Source organism: Solanum dulcamara, chromosome 8 (assembly GCF_947179165.1).
Source record: "Solanum dulcamara chromosome 8, daSolDulc1.2, whole genome shotgun sequence".
NCBI lineage: Eukaryota > Viridiplantae > Streptophyta > Magnoliopsida > Solanales > Solanaceae > Solanum > Solanum dulcamara.
Window position 1 is genome coordinate 37,642,815 of NC_077244.1, and position 19,718 is coordinate 37,662,532.

Here is a 19,718-nt window from a genome sequence, read left to right on the forward strand (position 1 = left end):
AACATAAAATCATAATAAAACATAATTTAAAACATAGAGTTCGAATGAATAAAACATATTCTTCTAGACTGACAATGCCTCTACTAATATAAAAGGGGGCGTAGGACAAGCCCTAACTCACCCAAACATGAAGAACATAATTTAAAACATAGAGTTCGAATGAATAAAACATATTCTTCTAGACTGACAATGCCTCTACTAATATAAAAGGGGGCGTAGGACAAGCCCTAACTCACCCAAACATGAAGAAGTACATAAGTATGAACATGAAAGAAAGACAGCCGATTCACCCTCGAATCATGAAGACTCACCAAAATAAGCTAACTCTAATAGAATCACGATCAAACCATGGGGATGAGTACGAGTGTCGTGACTTAAATTTTGAAATAATATGGCAAAAGTATGTGTTAGTACATAAAATGTACTAAGCATGTCAGAAATATGCATAATGTGAATAAAAGGACATGATAAGAATGAACATGAAATGCATGACCAAAATCGTTGAAAAATATGAAGCAAATCGTAAAGCAATGGGATAAGGTCAATGCATCATAAAACATTATTTTAGAGCTCATAAGAAAATATAATAATTTTTTGGGATATTGAGCATAACCGATAATAAAACCATGTAAGCTATAACATGGAGTTTGGTGTAACTCCCATACCAAAAAAGTATAGGCTACTTGCTAGGGAAGACTCCGTATCATTATCATAATGAGCTATTTGTGGATCCACTAGTAAGTTATTTAAGACAACCTGCAGGGGCACGTAATTTGGGACTAGAGGTTGCTACTAGAGACTTTCATACCAAGTGTAGCACCCCCCTTTGGGAGGATGCCACTTACGAAACAAAAGGTAGTTTTACTTTTTTTTAAAAAAAATCACAAATAGTCAACACCGTTGCGAGTCCATAAAACACACAAAACTCGAATCAGTAGTTATGAAAAAATTATTATCTTTCTTTGTGCAAAATGACAAGCCAACATATAAACGCAGTACATGCATGACTTGAGTTAAAAGCACACTTCAAAATAGCAAAATTAGTCACCCTGTTCAAGTTACAAGAATATAGTTTCATTTTAACAAGCCACATGTATCATGTACAAGTCCCCCAAAATATTTACAAAAACTAGATGCATATGCAGATGTGATCTTCACAAGGGCTCCAAAAAATCTACTCCAAATGGCCATCTTCATACCTCGTCTCGCACATTATCTACGATAGAAAACAACTATCGCTAAGTATAAAACTTAGTGGTGTAAAAACTTTGGGCTTGGAGCCATTACATTCTTCAATTCCCTTGTTCGTCACAAGTGGCTCCATAAGATAAAAGTAAGCCCAAGTGAACAAGTATATCAAAGTATCGAATACAAACCTTGAAGAGTTTCAAAATCAATATCAATATTTGAAGGCTCAAGTATCAAGAAACTTATAATTCAATTCGAAAGAGTTGTCAAATAATCAATTTCTCCCAATAGGTACGTCATGCCTTCACACTAAGAACAATCAATATCAAGACGGATCGAAGCCACGAAATCAACAAGGACCGAAGCCCTTATCAAGAAGGGTCGTCACCCAATATCAAGAGAATCAAGAACCATGTTGAAAGTGGCTTTCCACTCATACTAAAAAATGGACGAAAATCCCATCCTCAAGACGAAATATAAATCCAAAGTCAAGATGGGCAAGATTCGAATCGAGTGGCATGTCAATATCGATGACAAGTCACCACAACAAGAAGGACAAAGTCTCATCAAGAATGCAAAATGATCAAGCAATTCATATAAGTGGGCGGTTTAGCAAATGTTTTGCAATACTTGAGATAATAGTCATACCAAAATACAAAACAAAGAGCAAGGAAACAACCCATCAAAATACTTCAAATTTCAGAAAATAAAATATTTTAAATTCAAGTTTATACACAAACCTTGGCGTTTTAGCATACAACAGGTTCTACCACAACTCGAGGAGCTCAATTCCTCTTCGCCATAGACTAACCAAAATCCACTTCGTCAAACAGTTCCTCTTAGCTTGTATAAGCACATATACACCTTAAATACACAATCAAATATCTACTTAAGTTTAAGAGTCTCATCATATCAAAACTAAACATGAAATTAATAAAACTCAGCCCAAACTATTCAAACCGGAATTTTGGACAGCCTACTGTCTTGTATTGTTGCTCTGTTTCGAAGGGGTAAATGGGGGAAATAGGCTTTGTGGCCACAATCAAAGTTATATACATGTGTATTGGGGTCGCATACAATTTAGAATCACCCCTACAAAAAAATTTTACAAAACGATATGCCCAAAATACCAACAGTTGTCCATGTAGGATTTCCAAAACAAAATCTGGACAGCACCTCCCCTATACTTCATCACCCTTTTTCGAGCAGTTAAAAGAAAAACTGGGTTTCCGATCCTAAATGAAAGTTATAGCACTATGAAATAGATTTTCAAAACATCTTGAATCACTCGAAATGAAGCTTTACACAAGGAGTTTTACTAATATTACTAACAGCAGTCATATCCAAAAACGGGTTTGCTACCAAGAACAAGAACCTCCTCGCTGCCGCAACTATAAATTTTACGTTGTTAAATACCACTACTTAACCGAAGAATACCTTAGACAATTAATTGGCAGAACGAAATCGGAGGACTTACCCCTCTTCAATCCAAATTCGTGGTTGCATCTCTTTTTTCTCTCAAGTAGGTGCTACGCCTTCTTTTTCCTCTTTCGTGGGTTCGTAATCTCATCTTATTTTAAGAACCTATGTAATCTTTGCTACTTAAACTCGACGTGTACTCAAGTAGCTTTGTTATGTAAGACATCCCAATCAATAGCTTACGTAGAACTTCATAGATAACGTGGATCACCTGGCAATCCTTTAGAAAAAACATTTAAAAAAATGGGGTGTTACACCAAGCCTCCACCATAAGCCATGTCGATGCTAAGTCAAATTCCAATAGAATAGACCATCATAACATTAGGAAAGGCCATAATTATATACCAAACCACATCATAAAATCATATAAGAATAGCTCCTTTAAATCATGATTCATAACATCGTTCATATAAACACTTACCTTTTAAAGCATATAAATCAGAATTTCATTCATATTGTGAGAAAATCTTTCACAATTCATTAACACATACTTGAAAATATACGTGGAACATAATTCATCACTTTCATAAAACATTCATGAATTCTTCATCAATTAATTTCATGATCATAGTTCATAGTTCATATTTGAAAATCATTGACATAATACATGGGTCCATGTGAAATCAATCAAAAATCATGTATCATAGTAAATTCATGCATAATATAGTAGAATAACATTAATTAAAATTAATTAAGAAAGACCCATAAAAATTGACATGAAACCCTCATTGAATTGAGTGAAATTAAACTTGAAAGGTGAGATACTTTTGGAACCCAGTGGATGAAAGGAATATATTGGTGAATTCCCACATACCTGGATAATAAAGGCCCCTAAAAGCAAGCTTCGAATAGTGGAGACTTGATCTTGACTTGAAACCCTAGCCTTGACTTGGAGAAGAAATTTTGGAGAGAATTCTAGAGAGAAGATTTTTGAGTAGGGGTATTTAAGAGAGAATGAGGGGAAATTTGGAGGGTTTGATAGTAATAGGTATTTGGAAAAACAATCGAAAATATCATGGCTTGATATAAAAAGAGTAGGAAAATGTCCAAATTCCCCTAAATTTAACTGTCACGACTCCTTATATGGACCCCTATAAGATCCATACTATACGTCCGTGGAAAGGAGGGGATCCTGGGTTCCTAGAGGGTCGAGTTCACAAACCAATCCACGATCCGTGAAAGTTTCCATTGCTCGTGGATCCCGTCCTAGGACCTTGCCTAAATTTTCCACTTCTCAAGCTCAATTCCAAGGGACCCTTTATGAAAAGTGGTTCCTTTAACAATCCGTACAAGGGTCTATATAACCCTTCCTCTACAACTTTTCTTATGTGCTTCCTTACGATTGGTTCTATGGTCCGTAGGACCTAGTAGAGATCGTATAACCATCCGTATGTTTGACTTGCAATATTTCATTTTTGGCCTCATGTACGGGTGGTCCTACGAGTCATAGATCTCCTCGTGGAAAACTGCACCAGTACCATTTTCTGTAACTTTTTCCTTCTGTCATGACCCAACCTAGGGCCTAGTCATAACACGGTGATCGAAACCCCAAAGGGGCTCCAACCAAGCCCTTGTACATATCATAAGAATACATAAGGTAAAGTAAAACAGAAAAGATCATAAGAGAGTCTAAACCATGAATAGTAAATGAAGAATGTCACATGACAACATAGACTCAAAATATTTGTCCAACTAAATGCTTCTACTCCTGAACATGGGCGGGGGCTAAGACATTTCCCTAGCTCACTCTCAATATAAAACATAATACAAGTCTTTGAAAACAATACCCTACTCGATGAGTAGTCCCCGATAAATGAGGACTCACCACAAAAACCACCAGATAGGAAAGCTTACCTAGCCAGGTGGAAGAATATGATCTTCAACTTCAACCCCTACATTATGAGACAATGTAGGCAAAAAGTATGCATTAGTACATTGGAATGTACTAAGTATAAGGGCATGACATACAACATAAATCATGGGATGCAATGGTCAAGTAAAACACATGATAAGATGAGATAAATAAAGTCATAAGAAAATCATAATGACCAAAGCATTTAAAAAGTATAATTTAAATCATAACATACGTAAGAGATCATACATATGTTGGATAGGAACCATAACCGACAATAAGACCATGCGAGCTATAACATGAAATCGCGTTGTCTCCCCATACAACGAAGAAAAAGGGGAATCTACTTGCCAAGGTAGATTCTACCCCTTTACACGGGTCATACATATGCTATATGTGGATCCAATAGCTAGTCCATGAAGACAATCTACGGTGGCACGTAGTTTAAGAGACATGAGTTTGCTACTAGGGCTTTTGGTAGGGTCCCACCTCAAGTCCACTCGGTGCTAAATTAAATCCCACGAAATACATACATAGCATACAAATCATAATTACATATATCATAGTCATGATAATATGTTTGAAATCATAGAGTACCTCATTTTCATACCATACTTGTAATGTGAGAATTGTCCTTTCATCATTACAATCATATTTTCATAATTCATATAGTTAGGTCCTTGGTCACCACATAGGACCCTAAGTCACCTTACTTCATAACTTGCATGAAATTCATATCAAGAACTTAGAGTAAAACTCAAATGCATAATCATTTGACTTAGAAATCATGAAATTTACTTGGAAACATGCATGATCACATACTTTCTATCAGTCCATATATAATTCATAAAGATGATATCATTAGGAAGTATAATTGAAAATACTCATAATTTACATCATGAACCCTTGAGATCAATATAGGAGAATTCATGGAAAAACTCTTCAATTCGATGCAATAACCATCAATTTATATCAAAATAGACTCATAATCATAATTTGAATCATAATTCATGCAATTGACGGTCCTTACCATATTTGGACCTCCCATGTGAAAAGTCACCACCATCGGTCCTTACCCTCTTTGACTCCCTAGCTCTCTATTTAAGCTTTTCCTCCTTTATCTGCTCGGCATGTGTTATCAACCTTGAGATTTCCATCTCTTTAATCTACGTGACGGTTCTACACTCTTTGACCACAAAGTTTGAAACACCCGAAACAAACTTGCTCATACAAGCTTTAGAGTAGGCAATCATGAATGGAGCATATTTGGACCATTGAGTGAACTTGCCAAGATAGACTCTACCCCGCTAGGCGGGTCATACATATGCTATATGTGGATTCAATAGCTAGGCCATGAAGGCAACCTACAGTGGCACGTAGTTTAAGAGACATGATGTTGCTACTAGTGTTTTTGGTAGGGTCCCCAACTCAAGTCCACTTGGTGCTAAGTCAAATCCCACGAAATACATACATAAAATAGAAATCATAATTACATATATCATAGTCATGATCATATGTTTGAAATCATAGAGTAGCTCATTTTCATACCATACTTGTAATGTGAGAATTGTCCTTTCATCATTACAATCATATTTTCATAATTCATATAGTTAGGTCCTTGGTCACCACATAGGGTCCTAAGTCACCTTACTTCATAACTTGCATGAAATTCATACATTGAACTTAAAGTAGAAGTCAATTGCATAATCAATTGACTTTGAAAATTATGTAATTGACTTGAAAACATGCATGATTATAAACCTTATATCAGCTCATACATAATTCATAAAGATGATATCATTAGGAAGTATAATTGAAAATACCCATAATTTAAATCATGAACCTTTGAGATCAATATAGAAGAATTAATGGAAAAACTCTTCAATTCAATGCAATAACCATCAATTTATATCAAAACAGACTCATAATCATAATTTGAATCATAATTCATGCAATTGGACTAAAGATCATAATACCCATAAAATACCATACTTTAATTTGATAGAAAACTTGAGAAATTGATTGAATTTCATAAATGAAAGAATTCATTAATCTATTCCCACATACCTTAAGTGAGAAAACCAAATAATTTGAAAGAACTTGAGATTTTTGAGTGATTTTACTTGAAGTCTTCAATGGAGTCCTTGGGAGTCTTTTGTAAAGAGAGAAACATTTGAGTAGGTGAATTATAGAAGAATGAATAGAATTAAAAATTTAGGTTAATTTATAGAGTTGAATTAGGTCCTAAAAATGTCTAGGTTCATTAACTAATAATTTGGAAAAAGTTTAAAGTGCCCTTGCTAAAAACTAAATTCGTCTAGAAAATCATCACCAAGTTTGCGATGCGGAGGCAAGCAAGTCCGCGATGCGGACTTGTCGCGCACCTTACTTGTTTGCGCGGTTCCTTGAGAAATCTATCTTTTGATCTACGGGTCCTAAAAATCCACCAAAACTATTTTCCTGCAGGTTTTGACCCCCTGATCGATATTCCGAACTCGTATTTTCCAAATATATTAAGGATAATGCACTACATGAGCGGCCTAATTTCAAGACATTCTTAAGGCACTTATGAGCATTTTAAGGAATATTACAATACCTCCCCTTGAGAACATTTGTCCTCGAATGAGATCCAACTAATATAGGAAGGACATGGAAAAAAGACTTAGAAATCCAATATGGACATGAGGACACTTTGAAAAATGCATAGAACATGTGAACTTCATACTTAACATAAGACATAGTCCTTGAGAAAAAAATCATTTTCATAAATCATGCATGCATATGAATGACATATGGAACTGAGACGTAGAAGTTTAATTGATTTGATCATGAATAACTTAGTACCTTTAGGCTCGAGTGAAAGTAAGGAGATACGGATAATGCTTCATCATGTTTGATTTTGCTTCCCACGTGGCACTCTCTACTTCTTGATTCCTCCATAACACTTTAACGGATGCAACGTCTTTATTTTTTAACCTCTTCACTTGTCGGTCTAAAATCTCAATTGGGACATCCTCATAAGTCAAATTCTCTTCAATACTTACATTCTCCATTGGCACAATAGAATTTGGATCACCCACAAACTTCCTCAACATTGACACATGAAATACCAGATGAACCAAAGCCAACTCAAGTGGCAAGTCTAACTCATATGCTACTTTGCCAATGCACTTCAATATCCTATAGGGTTCTATATATCTAGGGCTCAAATTCCCTTTCTTACCAAACTGCATTACCCCTTTCATAGGTGAAATCTTCAAATACACCATATCATCCACATCAAATTCAATCTCTCTCCTCCTAGTGTCCGAATAGGACTTTTGACGACTTTGAGCCGTTTTTAATATTTCTCTTATGAGCCTTACTTTATCCATTGCATCAACTACCAAATCTGGACCAATCAACGCTATCTCACCTACTTCAAACCACCCCACCGGAGATCTATATCTTCTCCCGTAAGGCTTCAAAAGAAGCCATTTGGATGCTAGAGTGATAACTACTATTGTAGGCAAACTCAATCAATGGAAAATGGTCATCCCAACTTCCTCTAAGATCAATCACACATTCCCTTAAGATATCCTGTAAGGTTTGAATTGTTCTTTCGTCTTGTCCATCGATTTGAGGATGGAAAGTGGTACTTAGATTGACTTTAGTGCCAAGACTTTTTTGAAATGACTTCCAAAAATGTGAACTAAATTGAGTACCTCTGTCTGATGTAATCGACAAAGGAATACCATGAAGTTTCACAAGTTCACGAATGTATAACGTAGCATAGTCTTTAGCACCATAAGAAGTCTTGACCGGTAGAAAATGTGTCGATTTGGTCATTCGGTTCACAATGACCCAAATAGAATCATGTTGTCTCCTAGTATGAGGCAAACCCGTGACAAAGTCCATATTCACATCTTCTCACTTTCATGTAGGAATTTTGATTTCTTGAGCTAGACCTCTCGTCCTTTGATGTTCAACTTTCACTTGTTGACAATTAGTACACTTAGCCACAAATTTGTTATATCCTTCTTCATATCATTCCACCAATACACTTTCCTCAAGTCATGATGCATCTTGCTGGATCCCGGATGAATTGATTACCGAGAACTATGGGCCTCATTCAATATCAACTCTCTTAATCCATCTATATTTAGAACACACAGACGACCTTGTTAACATAGTACCGCATCTCCCTCTAGGGAGAAAGCCTTAATACCTTTTTTTGGCAACCGACTTCTTCAATTCAACCAAAATTGAATCATTGTCTTGTTTGGCCTTGACGTCTACCATAAGAGATGATTCCGAACCATTATGTATAAGGATGCCTCCATCATTGGAATCAACTAAACGCACACCTAAACGTGCCAATCTATAGACCTCTTTAACCAGTTCCCTCTTGCCTTCCTTAACATGTGCAACACTATCCATAGATAATCGACTAAGAGCATCGGCTACAACATTTGCCTTATTCAGATGGTACAATACACTCATGTCGTAGTCTTTTAGGAGTTCAAGCCACCTCCTTTGCCTAAGGTTCAAGTCCCTTTGGCTAAACACATATTGCAAGTTTTTGTGGTCGGTATACACGTCAACATGCACCCCATAAAGATAATGGCGCCAAATTTTCAAAGCAAACACAACCGCGGCAAGTTCAAGATCATGGGTTGGATAGTTCTTTTCATGCACTTTAAGTTGCCTAGAGGCATAGGCTATAACCTTACCATGTTGCATCAAGACACAACCCAGGCCAACACGTAAAGCATCACAATAAACAACAAACCCATCCGAACCTTTGGGCAATGTCAAAATAGGAACCGATGTGAGACGATCCTTCAATATTCAGAAACTTTTCTCACATTTATCCGACCATTAAAATTTTGCCTTCTTTTTTTCAACTTAGTTAAAGGCAAAGCAATAGACGAAAATTCTTCAACAAACCTTCTGTAGTATCCAGCTAAGCCCAAAAAACTTCTAATGTTCGAAGGAGATAGTGGTCTAGGTCAATTCTTAACCGCCTTCATTTTCTTTGGGTCTACTTTAATCCCATCATCGGACACCACATGGCCAAGAAATGCAACTTCCCTCAGCCAAAACTTGCACTTACTAAATTTAGCGAATAATTGCTTCTCTCTTAATGTTTGCAACACAATCCTCAAATGGCCCATATGATCTTCCTCATTTCGAGAATAAATCCAGATATCATCAATGAACACCACTACAAACATGTCCAAGTATGGCTTGAAAATATGATTCATCAAATCTATGAATATAGAGGAAGCATTAGTCAAACCAAACGACACTATTACAAATTCAAAATGACTATACCTTGTCCGAAAAGCCATTTTGAGAATATTGCACTCATACCCTCAATTGATGATAACCGGAACGGAGGTCAATCTTAGAAAAGTGGCTTCCTCCTTGTAATTAATCAAACAAGTCATCTATCCTTGGAATTGGATACTTTTTCTTTATGGTGACCTTATTCAATTGTCGATAGTCTATACACATTCGTAGTGACTCATCTGTCTTCCTAACAAATAACAAGGGAGCACCCCATGGTGAAATACTCGTTCTTATAAAAACCCTTATCCAACAGATCCTTCAATTTGTTCTTTCAACTCTTTAAGTTCTGCCGAAGCCATACGGTAAGGAGGAATAGAAATAGGTTGGATATCGGGAAGGAGATTTATGCCAAAGTCAGTTTCTCTTTCGGGGAGGAATATCGGGCAAATCATTGGGAAACACATCGAAAAACTCATTAACTATAGGTACCGACTCAAGAGTAGAAGTTTTGGAATCAACATCCCTAACTCGCACAATATGATAAATGCACCCCTTGAAAACTATTTTTTTGGGCCTTAATGCATGAAATGAATCGACCCTTGACCACTGAATCATTACCTTCCATTCAAGAATAGGCTCATTAGGAAAGTGAAACTTAACTACACGAGTCCTACAACATATAGATGCGTAAGCAGCATGTAACCAATCCATATAAGGAATGATGTCAAAATCAGTCATGTCAAGTTCAACAAGATCACATAGAATAACTCTGTGTAAGACCCATACGGGACAATTTCTATAAGCTCTCTTGGCTAATACCGAATCACCAACGGGAGTATAAACCGCAAAGGTTCTATTAACACTTCAGGGCACACATCAAATCTCATAGCAATATAAGGAGTAACGAAAGACAAGTTGGCACTCAAATCAAGCAATGCATAAACATCAAAGTTAAATACTCATAACATACTCGTGACCACATTAGGAGTCTCATCAACATCTTGCCTAGCGTGAAGAGCATAGAATCGATTGTACGGTGGCAACCCTTGGGTTGAGCTTGGGCGCCTTGTTGCACTTGGCCTCTTGGAGGACGACTTTCTCCACCCTTGTTGGCAACATAAGGGCATTCGAATTGCTTATGGCGCATCTTGCCATATCCATAACAAGCAACCGTTCCCATCAAGCACTTTTTCCATGATTCTTTCCACACCTTGCACACTTAGGAAAACAAGGGCTGCTAGCATTCACACCTCGTCCTCCTTGAGCTTTAGGGTATGTCACCCTATCCTTAGCAAACTTCTTCCCCAAGCTTTGGCCTTGTTGAGAGCATCCACTACTACCACCGGTCCTAGCATTGGAGAACCCACCTTCATACCGGGCCCTCTTAGAATCCCTCATCCTCATCTCCTTAAGCTTTTCACCTTAAGAAAATACCATTGGGCATCATGGGAGACCCTCAGCTACCCAACAGATGAAGGAGGTGTTGGCATGAAAAATCTGAAAGATGTCTGCCTAGCAATGCAATATAAACAATGGTGGAATTTTAGGTCTAAGAAGACTCTATGGGGGAGCTTTCTGAGGGCCAAGTATTGCCAAAGGGCAAATCCAGTAATCAAGAAATGGGACACTGGTCAATCAATTATGTGGAAACACATGATGACAAACAAAGCTGAGATTGAGCCTCATATACAGTGGCACCTTAACTCAGGCTCTTGCAGCTTTTGGTGGGATGATTGGTTAGGAATTGGCCCCCTAGCTTATCACAAAGACTGTCTACCTAGACTTAACAATACCACTGTCTCCAAGTTCCTGAAGAATGGAGAATGGGATGAAGAGAAGGTGAGGCAACATGCACCACAGCATCTGATACAGAAGATTCTAAATGTTTCCTTCAAGTACCAACCTGACCTCCCAGATACAGCCTACTGGAAGCTGAATTCAGATGGAAACTTTACATGTGCTTCAGCTTGGAACCAAATCAGGCCTAAAAGGAACAAAACCATGACAGACAATAATATATGGCACAAGAATATACCCTTCAAAATATCCTTTCTTATCTGGAGAGCTCTCAGAAGCAAGTTGCCCACCAATGAAAATATTGAGCACTTTGGTCATGCAGCTGCTCAGTGTTCTTGTTGCTACAGGCCAGGATGGGATACTATAGATCACATTTTTATCTCTGGACACATGGCTAGTCACATATGGAAGTATTTTTCTGACTGTTGGGGTATACAACACAGCAGCAACCCAATGAGGAGCAATATGATGAAATGGTGGCTGGCTAAACCAAATAATGAAGTCCATAAACTATTATTGCAAGCTACTCCTATATTTATTTGTTGGAACTTATGGAAGAACAGGTGTGCTAGTAAATATGGTGGCAAAAAGTCTAGCAGTACTAGAGTGAAATTCTCAGTCATCAAAGAACTCTACATGCTGATCTTCACAGATTTCCCTTACATTAGTTGGCCAAATGACTGGAAGGAGCTAATAGCTATGGTGGAAAGATGCAGCCATGAAATGAAAATCATCCAAGTCAGTTGGCACAAACCAGCATACCATGTGGTTAAACTGAATACTGATGGAAGTGCCTTGGATAATCCTGGAAGAATTGGAGCTGGGGGTATCCTAAGAGATCATAAAGGAAACATCCTTTATGCATTTGCTGCACCACTTGGAATTGGTTCTAACAACCAAGCTGAGGTACAAGCTGCAGTCATAGGCATTACTTGGTGTATTCAACATGGCTACAGCAGGGTTCTACTGGAGGTTGATTCTGAATTACTTGTGAAATGGTTAAAACAAGAGATCACATCTCCCTGGAACATCAGGAAATACATCACAAACCTGCAGGAGATGATCATAATGCTGGATCTCTTTCAATGTAAGCACATCTATAGGGAGGCTAATTTTGTTGCTGATACACTCTCCAAGCATAGCCACAGTGTAGATAGCATGGCTCAATTCTACAGTGTTCAACAGCTTCCTAAGGAAACAAGAGGATATTACATCCTAGACAAGATGGGGATGCCAAATTTTAGGAGGACAAAACTGAAGAGGATCAAACAACCTCCTTGATTTGCATACCAATAATAGTAGTACAGAACTCCCTATGTATAAATTCATAGGTAGGAGTTTTGTAAAGGGGACAATCTCCCTTACTTATTGCATTCCTAGAGCAATCAACCTACCCCTAGAGGTAAGGATTAGAATAGATAGCTTCTTTTTTCTTTTCATTCTTGCTTGTGTAGGTATCAGTAGATTTGGAAAATGGGAACCAACAATTGCAAGCCAGGCAAGGAAAGCTGTAGTGATGCAGCACAGGAACCAGCAATGGGAATCAGCAATCAGGAACCAACTACAAGTAATTAGAATATTGCAGAATTGCTTGTATGTGTGTTTTTCTGTTGGTGGGTGCAGGTACCATAGGGAGCTGGTTCTGAGTACAACTAAGGGTCCTCTCTTGGGAGAAGCCTGCAACAACATGCAATTTAACCTCATTTACTATGGAAGTCACATGGAGCTACAAAAGAGTCTCCAGCAGCCTGTACACCTATCCTTCTTGTTTGGCTTCTTGTCACTTGTCTTTACAGGTTCAAAGTATCTCAACAAAAGAGAAGCAACAACCTGGCATGCTAGGACTTCACCAAATATTCAGCCTCTCACTAATGCTAACACCTTCCCTGCAACACCTGTAACTGAGATTCAGCAGGGTAAGATGTGCAGGGTGAGTTGCAGCAGGTGGACTTGTTCAATGCCCCCCAAACTTTGCAGGATGTTAGAATATATTATTTTGACAAGCCCCAAGAAGTTTCAGCCCAAACGGATAATTGGAGGCGTTAGGCGAGCGACATGGAAACATTCAGCTGCCTTAGGCCTAAAGAGAGGGTCTTTAGTAATTTGGACCCTCCAACTTGGGAAACAAGTCTTCAAACTTTTCAGGACTAAAGGAGAGGATACATATGCTAAATCCATAAAGTTTCAACCCAAATGGACAATTGGAGACGTTAGTCGAGCGACTTGGAAAATGATAACACTCTCCAAAGCTCTTACTGAGGTCCCTTCTTTATTGCTAGTCTGTGTACATTATTTTTTGTTTGGGCTTGTTTGTTGTATTATTGCAGGTGTCTGGAGTAATATATTAGCATTCTTCAACAACAAATACATAGACAAGAGCACAAAAACAACTTCCAAACACCCTGCAACCTCTAAGCTTCAGCAGGGCAGCAGGTGCAGGGTGTGGAGTAGCATGTGGACTTGTCCAATGCCCCCCAAACTTTGCAGGAAGTTAGAATATATTATTTTGACAAGCCCCAAGAAGTTTCAGCCCAAACGGATAAATGGAGGCGTTAGGCGAGCGACATGGAAACATTCAGCTGCCTTAAGCCTAAAGAGAGGGTCTTTAGTAATTTGGACCCTCCAACTTGGGAAACAAGTCTTCAAACTTTGCAGGACTAAAGGAGAGGATATACATGCTAACTCCATAAAGTTTCAATTCAAATGGATAATTGGAGACGTTAGTCGAGCGGCTTGGAAAACACTCTCCAAAGCTCTTACTGAGGTCCCCTCTCTATTGATAGTCTGTGTATATTATGTTTTGTTTGGGCTTGTTTGTTGTATTATTGCAGGTGTCTGGAGCAATATATTAGCATTCTTCAACAACAAATACATAGACAAGAGCACAACAACATCTTCCAAACCCCTTGCAACCTCTAAGCCTCAGCAGGGCAGTAGGTGCAGGGTAGGGAGTAACTTGTGGACTTGTCCAAAGTCTCCCAAACTTTGCAGGATGGTAGCATATATATTTTTGATAAGGCCCAAGAAATTTCAGCCAAAACGGATAATTTTAGACGTTAGGCGAGCGAGCTTGAAACAATCAGCTGTCTTAAGCTTAAAAAGGAAGAAATTTGCTAAATGGAAGCTCCAACTTGGGAATCAAGCCTTCAAACTTTGCAAGGCTAAAGTAAAGAATATATATGCAAACCTCATGAAATTTCAGCTCAAACGGATAAGTGGAGACGTTAGTCGAGCGACATGGAAAATGCTAACAGGCTCCAAAATCCTATTTGAGATCCATTCCTCTCTACTAACCTGTATATGTCTATGCTTGTCTTTGGTTACTTGCTGTGTATTTGCAGGTTGTTGGAGACTTACACCAACATGCTTTAACATCAAAATCATAGAGGACAACATCTGCAGCAGCTCAACACCTGCAGCAGCCCAACACCTGCAACACCTGCAGCAGCTCAACACTTGTTTGCTTTGTTGCTTGTCTTTGGTTGACTTTCTTTGCTTAGAACCTATTTGGCACTGCTATGAGGGCTGCAGTAACCTTGGGCTTATATGGAGTAGCACACTCAGCTGGCCAACCACACTCTCTATTATCAACACACCCCAGCACCAACCTGCAGCAGACAAGGAACAAATCCAATCCACCTATGCCTTCTCTAATAACTCTAATAACACAACACTTGCAGCAGCTCCTTTCTTGCTGGTTCTTGTTTGTGGTGTAGATGCAGATGTCAGGATGAACTCATCAACATGTGTTTCCAACACCTACATAGAGCACAGCACAGATACAACCACCAAAACAAATACCTTCACTAAGAGGCCTACACAAGGACTATGCAGAGCAGCAACTTCCTTCTGGATTTTGTGGTTGTTTGGTTGCTTGTATTTGGCTGTTTGTCTTGTTGGTTGTGTTTGTCTATGCAGGTACCTCAGCTTCACCCCCCTCCAGGAGAATGCATTGATCTCCATGACCAGTCATTCTCAGCTTCACCAATGCAGCTGGCAGACTGCTAAAAGGACTGCAGTATCTTGGGGCTGCTTTGGAGCAGCACCCTCAGCTTGCCAAACACATTCTCCACTACTAACACACTCCAGCAACAACTCCATCAACCTGCAGCAGACAAGAAACATATACAAGTTTGTTGGTTTTGTTACCTCAAAACAAAGACCAACAAGCAGCCTAGGGAACCTGCAGCCACCTGCAGATTGGCAGCCTTGGATGCATTCCATCAACAGCTGCAACAGCTCCACCAACTTGCAGCAGCCAAGGAACAAATACAAGCTAATGCTACAGCAGCTTGCACACCTCTTTGGTTGAATGTATTGTTGGTCTTGTTTGGCTGTGCAGGTACAGGTCTGCAGCAACCATACATTTGGACCACCATGCAGCTACTTCCTTCCTTTCAACCTCCATAGCTGGTAATCATGATGCTGATACAAAGGCACACTTCACCTGGATTTACTTGGTACGACAAGACTAAAAGGAGCAAAGATGAAAGGAATTTCCCATCCCATGCGAGATAGAAGTTTCGTATGCTTGTTCTTCTTCAATGTAGCTATGTCTGGTACGTAGCATAGTTGAATAGGACTAGTGTAGGTTACTTTTCTTTTTTCTCATGGAAGGGGAGAGTCTCCCTCATTTATGCTTTCATAGTTGAATTGTACCGGGAGGAGTCCTCTCACAGGTTTAATGCTTTCTAGTTATAGTTAGTTTCTTTTTTGTATCGGGGATGAGTTAGCCGACCTTAATAGGTTAGCCGACTTATGAACCACCATAGGATCGGAGGTAAGGTTTATGTCCCCCTCCTTGTATTTTTATTTTGATTATTTATGTTAAGGCTTGGGGGTGTTGCTTAACCCCTGACTGTGCACGAGAGGTGGGAGCCTCGTGTAGGGTCTGTTCCCGTAAAAAAAAAAAAAAAAAAAAAAAAAAAAAAAAAAAAAAAAAAAAGCTTTTCACCTTCAATTTATTTTGCAAAAGTCATGAGCCGAGATATGTCCATCTCCTTAACAAGCATAGAGGTACGAAATTCCTTAGCAACCAAGTCGGACACCCCCGATATGAATTGATTCATTCGGGCACGTGGATTGGTAACCAATGAAGGAGCATACTTGGATAACTTAGTAAACTTGAGGGTATAGTCCCTTATTCTCATATTGCCTTATCGAAGATTTATGAACTCCAACACCTTAGCCACCCTTAACTCAAGAGGAAAAAAGTGATAAAGGAAAGCAAGTTTGAAAGCTTCTCATTCAATAGGACATTCATCCACCCTCTCCATCTTTCATTAAGTGTACCAAACTTGAGCAACACCCTTAAGTTGGTAAGCCGCCAACTTCGCTTTTTCTTCCGAAGTTACCCCATAATACTCACTATCTTATAGACCTCATCAATGAACTTTTGAGGATCCTCATCAACTTTTGAGCCATGAAACTCTGAAGGATTCATTCGTGCAAAGTCCCTTACTCTTGAGGCTGAAGTAGGAACATTAAGAGGAGCCACAATTCCTTGGTTGGTCACCACTTGGGCTAGCATAGTAATAGCGGTTCGACACTTCGCATTAGTCACTTGGTCTGGTATAGGACCATTATTTCCCCAATCATTAGAATTATTTCCCCTTGGAAATGTTGGTCTTCTTGGAGCTATTTTTTTGAAAATTGCTAAGAAAGAACGTTAGGGAAAAGAAGTCTTACGGTAAACTTTATAGCACGACATGGAGCGCGAAAGAAGTAAGAATTCCTAGAACGACTCATAGCCTCATATTCATAAATATGGCACGCTTCACAACCATAAATAAGACTCTACTTGACGCAGCATGTTGGACTCCCTAGGACACTTGAAAACCTTGTGCTCTAATACCAAGTTTGTCACGACCGGACTTAGGACCTAGTCGTAACACGGCGATGGAAACCCCGAAGAGGCTCCACCCAAGCCTCTTGTACATATCATAAGCATACATAAGGTAAAGTAAAAGCGAAAACATCATAAGAGAGTCTAAACCATGAATAGTAAATGAAGAATGTCACATGACAACATAGACTCAAAACATTTGTCCAACTAGATACCTCTACTTCTGAACATGGGCGGGGGTTAATACATGTCCCTAGCTCACCCTCAATATGAAATATAACACAAGCCTTTGAAAACAATAACTAACTCAATGAGTAGTCCCGATAAATGAGGACTCACCACAAACACCACCAAATAGGAAAGCTTAACTAGCCACGTGGACGAATATGATCTTCAACCTCAATCCCTATATTATGAGACAATGTAGGCAAAAAGTATGCATTAGTACATTATGTGGATCAAAGTAATGGTCAAGTAAAACATATGATAAGATAAAATAAGTAAAGTCATGAGAAAATCATAATGATCAAAGAATTTAAAAAGCATAATTTAAATCATGACATACGTAAGAAATTATACATATGTTGAATAGGAACCATAACCGACAATAAGACCATGCGAGCTATAACATGGAATCCTTTTTCTCCTCATACAACGAAGAAAAAAAAATATACTTGCCAAGATAGACTCTACCCCGCTAGGCGGGTCATACATATGCTATATGTGGATCCAATAGCTAGGCCATGAAGGCAACCTACAGTGGCACGTAGTTTAAGAGACATGATGTTGCTACTAGGGTTTTTGGTAGGGTCCCCAACTCAAGTCTACTCGGTGCTATGTCAAATCCCACGAAATACATACATAAAATAGAAATCATAATTACATATATCATAGTCATGATCATATGTTTGAAATCATATAGTACCTCATTTTCATACCATACTTGTAATGTGAGAATTGTCCTTTCATCATTACAATCATATTTTCATAATTCATATAGTTAGGTCCTTGGTCACCACATAGGACCCTAAGTCACCTTACTTCATAACTTGCAGCAAATTCATATCAAGAACTTAGAGTAAAACTCAAATGCATAATTATTTGACTTAGAAATCATGAAATTTACTTGGAAACGTGCATGATCACATAATTTCTATCAGTCCATATATAATTCATAAAGATGATATCATTAGGAAGTATAATTGAAAATATTCATAATTTACATCATGAACATTTGAGATCAATATAGGAGAATTCATGGAAAAACTCTTCAATGCGATGCAATAACCATCAATTTATATCAAAATAGACTCATAATCATAATTTGAATCATAATTCATGCAATTGACGGTCCTTACCATATTTGGACCTCCCATGTGAAAAGTCACCACCATCGGTCCTTACCCTCTTTGACTCTCTAGCTCTCTATTTAAGCTTTTCCTCCTCTATCTGCTCGGCATGTGTTATCAACCTTGAGATTTCCATCTCTTTAATCTACATGACGGTTCTACACTCTTTGACCACAAAGTTTGAAACACCCGAAACAAACTTGCTCATACAAGCTTTAGAGTAGGCAATCATGAATGGAGCATATTTTGACCATTGAGTGAACTTTAAGGCATACTCTCTCATGCTCATGTTTCTGTGTTTCAAGTTGATGAATTATTGAATCTTGGTCTCCCTTAATTCAAGGAGAAAGAAACGGTCAAGAAAAGTATCTTTGAACGTTACTTAATCCAAGGGACTCGCATTCCGAACTCTTTCACCCTTCTATTGATCGAACCAAATTTGGGCTACGCCTTTCAACTGACATGCAGCTAAAACTGCGTTCTCCATCAGACTAACTCCCATGGTGTCAACGATCTTATGGATACCCTCTATGAACTCTTGTAGATCCTTGTCCGCCTTTGAATTATGAAACTTTGAAGGGTTCATCCTTGTGAAATCACGAACTCTAATAACCGTCATACCAACATTTAGATTCATAGGGGCAACCACCTCACGGGTATCTTGTGCCGCTATAGCTTGGGAAAACACTTGAAAAGACACTCGGAACTCAGCATGGGAGACTTGCTTGGCTAAAGGATCTTTAGGAACTTATGTAGCTTGTTTCTCCTAATCAACATTTGTATTTGCATTCCTTATAATGTAAGCTCTTTAGAGGCACGAGTCTGTAATCGCAAAGAATAAGAGTTAGAAGAAAAATTTGGAGAGTTCAACTCTATCATAGATATGGTGTGCTTCACACTCGTGAATAAGACTCTACTCGACGTGGCATGTCAG

At 38.5% G+C, this 19,718-nt stretch overlaps 1 long non-coding RNA gene across 1 annotated transcript in view; it reads right to left on the reverse strand.

Annotated features, from left to right (window-relative positions):
• Nucleotides 1-19,084, reverse strand: part of LOC129898589 (uncharacterized) — a 34,360-nt gene extending 15,276 nt beyond the window's left edge. Inside the window, exons 1-4 of the long non-coding RNA XR_008769403.1 lie at nt 18,794-19,084; nt 17,775-17,841; nt 4,522-4,559; nt 1,929-2,052 (exon numbers count right to left, since the gene is read on the reverse strand). This is a non-coding gene — a long non-coding RNA (uncharacterized LOC129898589). The remainder of the gene's footprint in view (nt 1-1,928; nt 2,053-4,521; nt 4,560-17,774; nt 17,842-18,793) is intronic.
• Nucleotides 19,085-19,718: the final 634 nt, after the last annotated feature.